Here is an 8,806-nt window from a genome sequence, read left to right on the forward strand (position 1 = left end):
ACCTGCCCATTCACCTCCAGAGAGAGGTACGAGTGGCAAGCAACCCCAGTCCCAGCCTCTTGTTCCTCTTCTATTCAGTTCCCCATCCGAGCTACACAAAGGATTCCCACACACGTGTCACACGTGAAACCTTGGCATTCCTAGCTCCTAAATTACATTACAACCCTTTGTTTTTCATGGTTTGGTTAGTGTCAAACTCCCTGTTATCAGGATGTTATCAGGAGATAACGGTCAGCACAGGATGGGGACATCCCAGACAGAGTGGAGCCACTTTGGTTAATGTAGCTTTGCACACACTGGAGTCTGCACAAAATGAAGGGTTACTATTGGTATGCACAAGTTGGAGTCAGTCATGCCAAGGCCGCTGGTGGACAACAGGGATCAAGATTGTGGACCCCATGAGGGGCATGGACTTTTTCCTCTTTTTCCCCTTTGTCGTCTCCTCCTCCCTATCCCCAACACCCTACCTCCGTCCCCTCCCCACAGCACCTGTATATATGTTTGTACAGATTTATCACTCTATTTTACTTGTACATATTTAGTATTCTGTTTATTTTGTAAATGATGTGCATTTAACTTTAATTTCATTTGTTCTGACGACATGACATCTGTCTACATGTTTTGTTTTGTTGTCTGTCTCCCCTTTTTAGACTGTGAGCCCGTTGTTGGGTAGGGACCATCTCTATATGTTGCCAACTTGTACTTCCCAAGTGCTCTGCACGCAGTAAGTGCTCAATAAATACGATTGAATGAATGAATGAATGAATGACTGTGTACAACCTGGTTACTTTATCTCTACCCTAGCACTTAGAACAGTGCTTGGCACACAGTAAGCACTTAACAAAAACCACAATTATTATTATTATTACCCTCCAATCCCCAGATTTACATAGCCACTGCTAATCAATTAATTGGTCCATGGTATTTATTGAGCTCTACCTGTGCAGAACACTGTACTAAGTATTTGAAAAATTACAATACAATAGACTGGGTAGTCACAATCCCTGCCCACAAGGGGTTTGCAATTTAGAAGGGAAGACAGACATTAAAATGAATGGATAGAGGAAATGACAATGTACAAAGATAAATATTTAAGTGCTATGGGGCTGGATGTGGAGTGAATATCTAAGTGTCTAAGGAATGCAGACCTAAGTGCATGAGTGATGCAGAGGGAATAGTAAATAGGTTGGAGAAATGAGGGGTTAGTTAGGGAGGGTCTCTTGAAGGAGAAAGTATTTTAGTAGGGATGTGAAGATAGGGAGAATGGTGCTCTATGAATGTGAAATGGGAGGGAGTTCCAGGTCAGAGGGAGGATATAGGTAAGAGTCCGGCCCCAAGGCAGGTAAGATTGAGATATAGAAAGTAGGTTGGTGTCAGAGGAGGGAAATAGGCAGCTCTGGTTCTAGGAAATAATAATAATAATAGTATTAGTTAAGCACTTACTATGTCCCAGGCACTATACCAAGTGCTAGGGTGGATACAAGCTAATAGGGTTGGACACAGTCTCTGTTCATGGGGCTCGGTCTCACTCTCCATTTTACAGATAAAATGACTTAGGCCCAGAGAAATGAAGTGACTTGTCCAGGGGATTAGAACCCCTGATCTTCTGACTCCCAGGTCTGTGCTCTATCCACTGGGTAAGGTAGGTTGGGGAGAACTGATTAAATGGCTTCAAGCTAATGGTAGAGTTTCTGTTTGTTGTGGACGTGGATGGGCAGCCACTGGATGTTATTGAGGAGTGGAGAGACTTCTTTTAGAAAATAAGGTTCTGGGCAGCAGAGTGAAGAAAGGACTGGAGTGGAGAGAGACAGAAGGCAGGGAGGTCAGTGATAAATCTATGCAATAGTTAAGGTGGGATTTGATAAGTGCTTTGATCAGCATAGTACCAGTGTGGGTGGGGAGAAAAGAACAGATTTTATCAAGATGGTGAAAGTAGAACCAACAGGATTTGGTGACAGACTGAATATATAGGTGGAATGAAAGAGATAAGTGGTGCTTCACTCTGCAGAAACTACCCTCTCAAAGGTCATGAATGACCTTGACCTTGGGGTAGAAGGTCTAAAGGGTGCATGCCTATGGGCAGGAAGGTTCTAGGCCAGAGAGTGTTTCCAGGTTAAATAGGGCCCCAGGAACTCAAAATTCGTTGGCCCTGCTATTCAGTCCATAGAAGGGACTGAAGACCGTGGTCCCATAGAAAATTGTCACAGCTGCCAGGTGGGAGGTGCAGGTAGAAAAAGCTTTGCATCTCCCTTCAGCAGAGTCAATCCTCGAAATGGTGGCGAGGATGAATTACAAGACTGGAATATTTCTAGAAATATGAACACGCCCAGGAAGATTGCAGACAGAAATAGTACAGTCTCGTTGCCATGGGTGTTGGAGCAGCACAGTTCCAGCAGGGGAGGGAGGTCACAGAAAAAGTGGTTAATGACAATGGAGTCACAGAAGGATGGATGGAACATCAGAACGGTCTGGGTGGTTGCATTCACAAAACCCATGAGGTAGCATCCGATCACCAATGGGCACAGATTTTGGGCTACATGATAACCGCATAGAGCAGTGAGTTTCAGATCGTGACATAATGGTCATAAGCCATCACTGCCAAAAGGTAGCATTCTGTGCTTGCAAAGATGACAAGAAAATACATCTGGGTAACACAGCTACTGAAAGAAATCGACTTACCCTTCCTTAAGAAGTCTGATAGGATGTGTGGAGTGACAGCGGAGGAAGAATAACCAAGATCAACCAGAGACAGATGACTGTTAAAAAAGTACGTGGGAGAGTGAAGTCGAGAGTTAATCCAGATTAACAGGATCATTCCTAGATTCCCCACTAACGTTACAAGATACATTCCAAAAAATGTAATGAAACATGTGATCTTCATCCGTGTATTATCAGTCAGGCCAAAGACACTGAACGCTTCAACTGAGGTATGGTTTCCACCAAACATCTCACCTCCAGGACTCATGCTCATTGTAGATTTAAGGTACAATCAGATTAACAGATGGAAACTAAATATGCAGAAGTCAATCACTTTGCTCCCTCCTACCTTACCTCATTGGTCTCCTACTACAGCCCAGCCGACATACTCTGTTCCTCTATCACTACTCACTCACTGTGCCCTGATCTCACCTATTTTGCTGCCTATCTCTTTCCCATGTCATCCCCTTAATCTGAAACTCCCTTCTCTTCCATATATGTGAGATCACCATTCTCCCCACCTTCAAAGATTCAGTAAGATCACATCTCCAAGAAGCCTTCCCTGATTAAGCCCTCTTTTCCCCTCTCCCTTCTTCATCGTCTATGTACTTGGATCGGTGGCCTCTGGGCATCTGATGTTCACCCATACTCAAACCCTCAGCAGTTATGTACATATTTATGAATTCTATATCATATATTATTTACAGTAATATTTGTCTCCCTCTTTAGACTACAAATTCATTGTGCAGAGGAAATGTGCCTAGCAACTCTGTTGTATTGTACGTCTCCCAAGTGTTTAATACGTTGTACTGCACATAGTAAGTGCTCAATAAATACCATTGATGTTGAAGACGATGATAATTAATCAAACATGGGAAATGGGCTCACAACTCTGTCTAAATTGGTGTCAGGAGATGACCAGCAGGTGTCGCCTCCTCTTCCAGCCAGAAATTCATTCCTTCTGCAAAACTCCCTGTGTTGGTTATAGGCAGCAGCATGTCACAAACGATAATTGTTAGGTAAAGCTACTCTTTCTACTCATCCAGGTTTCTCTCCCCGCACAAAAACAAGTACAATTCTTTTTTTTAAAAAAAAAGCCTTCCCCTTGGGCACACTTTCAGATCCTAGGGAGTTGTAGAATCGTTTTTCTACAAAAGGTTTCAACCCATATTTCCCCACTCCTCATGTGCCTCCAGTCGTTGCCCATCCACCTTGTTGTCCAACAGAAATTCCTTACTATTGGCCATAAAGTACTCAACCACCTTGCCTAATGCATGCTTACCAGCTCTGTTATACTGTACTTTCTCAAGCACCGAATACAGTGTTCTGCATGCAGTAAGCACTCGATAAATGTAATTGATTGATTGATTGTAGGTGGGATACGATGGAAGGTGGACATGGCGGTGTGAAGGATAGCGCTTCATAGACCAGACTGTCTCACTAAGACTTTGAACGAACCCTCTCTCTACATTCTATGCCAGCAGGGAGAGCAGGGATGGTGTGGGGTCTCAGTTTGGTGAGTGTGGGTGTGGGTGAGCAGATAAGCTGAGTTGGGAGCACATTTAGGAGGATGGAACAATCCAATTCCCTAAAACCATTCTGTCCTTTCCCATGCCTCAGTCGCTTAATCCATACTGTCCAGGCTTGGGGAACTGGGGAACCTTCCCATGGGAAGCTTTCCTGTCCAGAATAATGTAAAAAAAAATGTAGGATTAGGATGGGATATGACAGAATAGGATGAAAAGGGTCAAGAGAAGGGGGAAGAGAAAGATGATGCAAAGTTAAAAACAACCCTACTGGATAATTATCACCTGGGAAATAAAATAATTGACGGCTGCAGACTTCTTGCTGGGAATTGAAGTATCATCTTCAGGTCTTTGCCAGTGACACGCTTCGGGTTGGGCATATCTTATTCTTATAGTTATCCATTCTCACTATTACTACTATTTCCATGATAGCAACTCTGGTTTTATGAGGAAATATGAGGCCAATATCTCGGACAAACCATGCATAAGTGCTTGATCCAGGGCTCACCCAAACATACCTCTGACTCACAAGTGTTCACCAACAGCATCGGCAGCACACAGGCCTCTGGATATTCTGGTGGGCATCGACCTAACGTAGGTGTGTTAGATTAATGAAATATTTCTTCAGTTAACCAACGAATAAGGTTCAGATCCGCGACTACAAGTCCCCTTTTTTCAGAGAAAGAAGCGCAGACACATAGCAATATAGGTGTATCGTTACGATTTTAATAGAAGGACAATTTTAATACAAGGAAGGGAATACGAAAGAAGAAAACAAATACAAAAAAGGGGTTAAAACAAACACAAAAAAAAGGGGTTACATCACCAATTCGGGGGAACACCAACTCCTGAAGTTTCATGCTGGGGAATCCCGGATTGAGCTTTCAGCTGCGACTACAAGTCCCCTTTTTTCAGAGAAAGAAGCGCAGAAACAGCAATATAGGTGTATCATTACAATTTTAATAGAAGGACAATTTTAATAGAAGGAAGGGAATACAAAAGAAGAAAACAAATACAAAAGGGGGGTTAAAACAAACACAAAAAGGAGTTACATCACCAATTCGGGGGAACACCAACTCCTGAAGTTTCATGCTGGGGAATCCCGGATTCAGAGCCAGAATGAGAACGCACATTACTCTGACTCCCAGGCTCATACTCTATCTACCAGGCCATGCGGCTTCTCTTCAGCACTTAAGACTAGGGAGAAGTGTCCCCAAAAGAGGGATCTCCATTAGCATTTCCACTCCCTTCCTCCTATACCCCTGCACCAACTTATTCCACAAGTTCCCACTTCCTGCTGACACTCCCCTTTAGGAAGTGCTATCCCACTGAGGTTGGAGAGAGGCAGACTCAAATCAGGTGGCAACTGAACTTTCCTTTCAGCTAGAATCTGATGACTCTAGATGAGTTAATGCCCTGTAAGACTATGACCCTCAAATAGCTAGACTTTTCAAATATCTAGCAGCGGCTATGTTCCAAAGATACTGGATTAATAGGAGATCACTATTGATCATTGATTCATTGTTTTCTACACTAGTAAGTGAGCTCTAAATGCAGAAAATATTCCCCTTTCTTGGAAAAATTGCAAATAAGTAACTGAGGCGTCTACCACTGTGAGCCTGGGAGTCAGAGGACCTGGGTTCTAATCCCAGCTCAGCCACTAGTCTGCAATGTGACCTTAGGCAAATCACTTCATTTCTCTGGGCCTCAGTTGCCTCCTCTGGAAAATGGGGATTAATTACTGCTCTCCCTTCAACTTCGACTGTGAGCCCGTTTAGGAACAGGAATTGTATCTGAAAATAATAATAATAATAATGTTATTTGTTAAGTGCTTACTGTGTGTAAAGCACTGTTCAAAGCACTAGAGGGATACAGGGTGATCAGGTTGTCCCACGTGGGGCTCACAGTCTTAATCCCCATTTTACAGATGAGGGAACTGAAGTGACTTGCCCAAAGACAGAAGTTAAGTGACTTGCCCAAAGTCACACAGCTGACAATTGGTGGAGCTGGGATTTGAACTCACAACCTCTGACTCCAAAGCCCGTGCTCTTTCCACTGAGCCATGCTGCTTCTCTAATCAGATAATCACATAATCTGATCTGATTATCTTGTATCTCTCCAAGGCTTAGTGCAGTCCTTGGTACGTGGTAAATAGGTAACATGTAGCATCATTATTATCCTAACTCTTGGGTCCAGACAAAGAGTATTTTTCCATCTTATACAATTGATTACTTGAAGATGAAAATATAAAGAAAGCTCTCCCCTCCATGGATCCCAGAGTCTTGTTCTGAAGAGGTAGGAGTGATTACATTGGTTTTGGGGAACATAGGGACCCAATCGCTTGGGATTTTGACAGTATATCTGACAGTCCCCAGTAACTATTTGACAGATGTGTGATAGGGCTTAATTGCTTAATGCTCAGTACAGAGAATACGAACCTATAGTCAGGGAATCCAGGTCCGTTAATTATAAACCGACTGTGAGACCGGTGTTGGGTACGTAATGTCTCTATATGTTGCCGACTTGTATTTCCCAAGCGCTTAGTACAGTGCTCTGCACACAGTAAGTACTAAATAAATATGATTGAATGAATGAATGGAGTTTGGGGAGTTATTTCATAATCTAGTGCGGTCTGCCCACTAAAATCTTTTGCCCCGCTTAACCCAGCCCCAGAAAATAAAATGCAACCTGTTGTAAAACTCTCGCTGGATTCAAATAGTGATAATAATTGTGACCTTTGTTAAGTGCTTACTATGTGTCAGACATTGTTCTAAGTCCTGGAGTGGTTACAAGTAAATTGGGTTGGGCACAGTCCCTGTTACACTTGGAATTGTGCCCAACAATCCCAATGGAATGTCTTAACCCCCATTTTACATATGAGGTAGCTGAGGCACAAAAAAGTCAAGTCTCTTGCCCATGGTCACACAACAGATAAATTGCAGAGCCGGGATTAGAACCCAGGTCCTATTGAATCCCAGGCTCATATTCTATCCACTAGGCCGTGCTGCTTCTCTGCAAGAACAGGGCGAACTATGGCCTCAGAACAAGTACGTGCTCATGATCTTTCAACCCAGGGAGAAAAAGGAAATAGAGGTGTATTGGTTAGTATACCAATAAATACGATTGATTGATTGATTGATTGGTACATCAATCAATCAATAAATAAAATTTACTGAGTGCTTACTGTGTCCAGAGTACTGTAGTAGGTACTTGGGAGAGTACAGTGTAATACAGTCGGTAGACACTTTCCTTGTCCTTAAGGAGCTTATAGTCTAGAAGGAAATGGTGGGGGGTGGGGGATGTTGGGAAACATTTTGCAAGCTTATGAAAATTGAACACTACTAGCAAAGCATATTTAAAGTGATTTTTGTATTCAGTAATCCAAATAATAATTGGGTTATTTGTTAAGCACTTACTCTGTGCCAAACATCATACTAGCCTCTGTGGTAAATACAAAATAATCAGTTCATACACAGACCCTGTTCCACCTAGGGCTCATACTCTAAAAGGGAGTGAAATCAGGTACTGAACCCCATTTTACAGATGAGGAAATTTAGGCACAGGGAAATAATTGCCCAAGGGTACACAACAGACAAGGTGGTAAGAGTTGGGATTAGAATTCAGATCTACTGGTTTCTAGATGTTCGCTATTTCCCCTAAGCCATACTGCTTCTCAGGCATGTCTGCATGTCTCTGCCCAATATGTGGAAATATTGGCTAAGACTGGGTCTGGGCTGGATTAGGGGGACTGGGTGATTTGTTCCTTATCATCCTAAGTGGTATTTGTTGAGTGCTTAATGTGTGCCAAGCACTATACTAAGCACTTGGGAGAGTACAATACAACAGAGTTGGTAGGTTCCCTGCCTACAACAAGATCACATGGAGTGAAACCGAGCAGTCTATGTAGGAAGAACAGGTATTTATTCCTCATTTTACAGATGAGAAAGGTGAGGCACAGAGAAGCATCCAAAATCACTCAGGAGGCAAGTGGCAGAGTTGTGATTAGAATACAAGTCCAGTGACTTCCAGGTCTCTGCCTTTTCCACTGGGCCAGACTACAATATGAATCTTGTTAAGCATCAGGTTTTCTTGTAAGATTCCTTTTCAAAGATCCTTGAGACAGACATCTAAATCCCATTAACCAATCAATCATATTGAGCACTTACTGTGTGCAGAACACTGTACTAAGCATTTGGAAGAATACAATATTGCATTCCCTTCCCACAGTGAGCTTACAGACTAGAGGGGAAGACAGACCTTAATACGAATAAATAAATTAGGAATATGTACATAAATGATGTGGGACTGAGTTGCGGGGTGAATAAAAGGAGCAAATCAGGAAGTTGCAGAAGGGAGTGGTAGAAAAGGAAATGAGGGCTTAGTCAAGGAAGACCTCTTGGCGGAGATGTGTTGTTCAAGAATTGAGCAAGAGTTGCTCCAGTTTAGCGGCTGCTCTAGGAGGACACAAGTAAGGAGATGTGTCGAGCAGTTTAGCCCACTTTGCACAGACCAATGACAACCTGAAGGAAAATGTATCAGGTAACTGCTTGGAGAATTAAAGTGTCCAGGTGGAGAGAGCCCAG

The sequence above is a fragment of the Tachyglossus aculeatus genome, unplaced genomic scaffold (genome assembly GCF_015852505.1).
Source record: "Tachyglossus aculeatus isolate mTacAcu1 unplaced genomic scaffold, mTacAcu1.pri scaffold_158_arrow_ctg1, whole genome shotgun sequence".
NCBI lineage: Eukaryota > Metazoa > Chordata > Mammalia > Monotremata > Tachyglossidae > Tachyglossus > Tachyglossus aculeatus.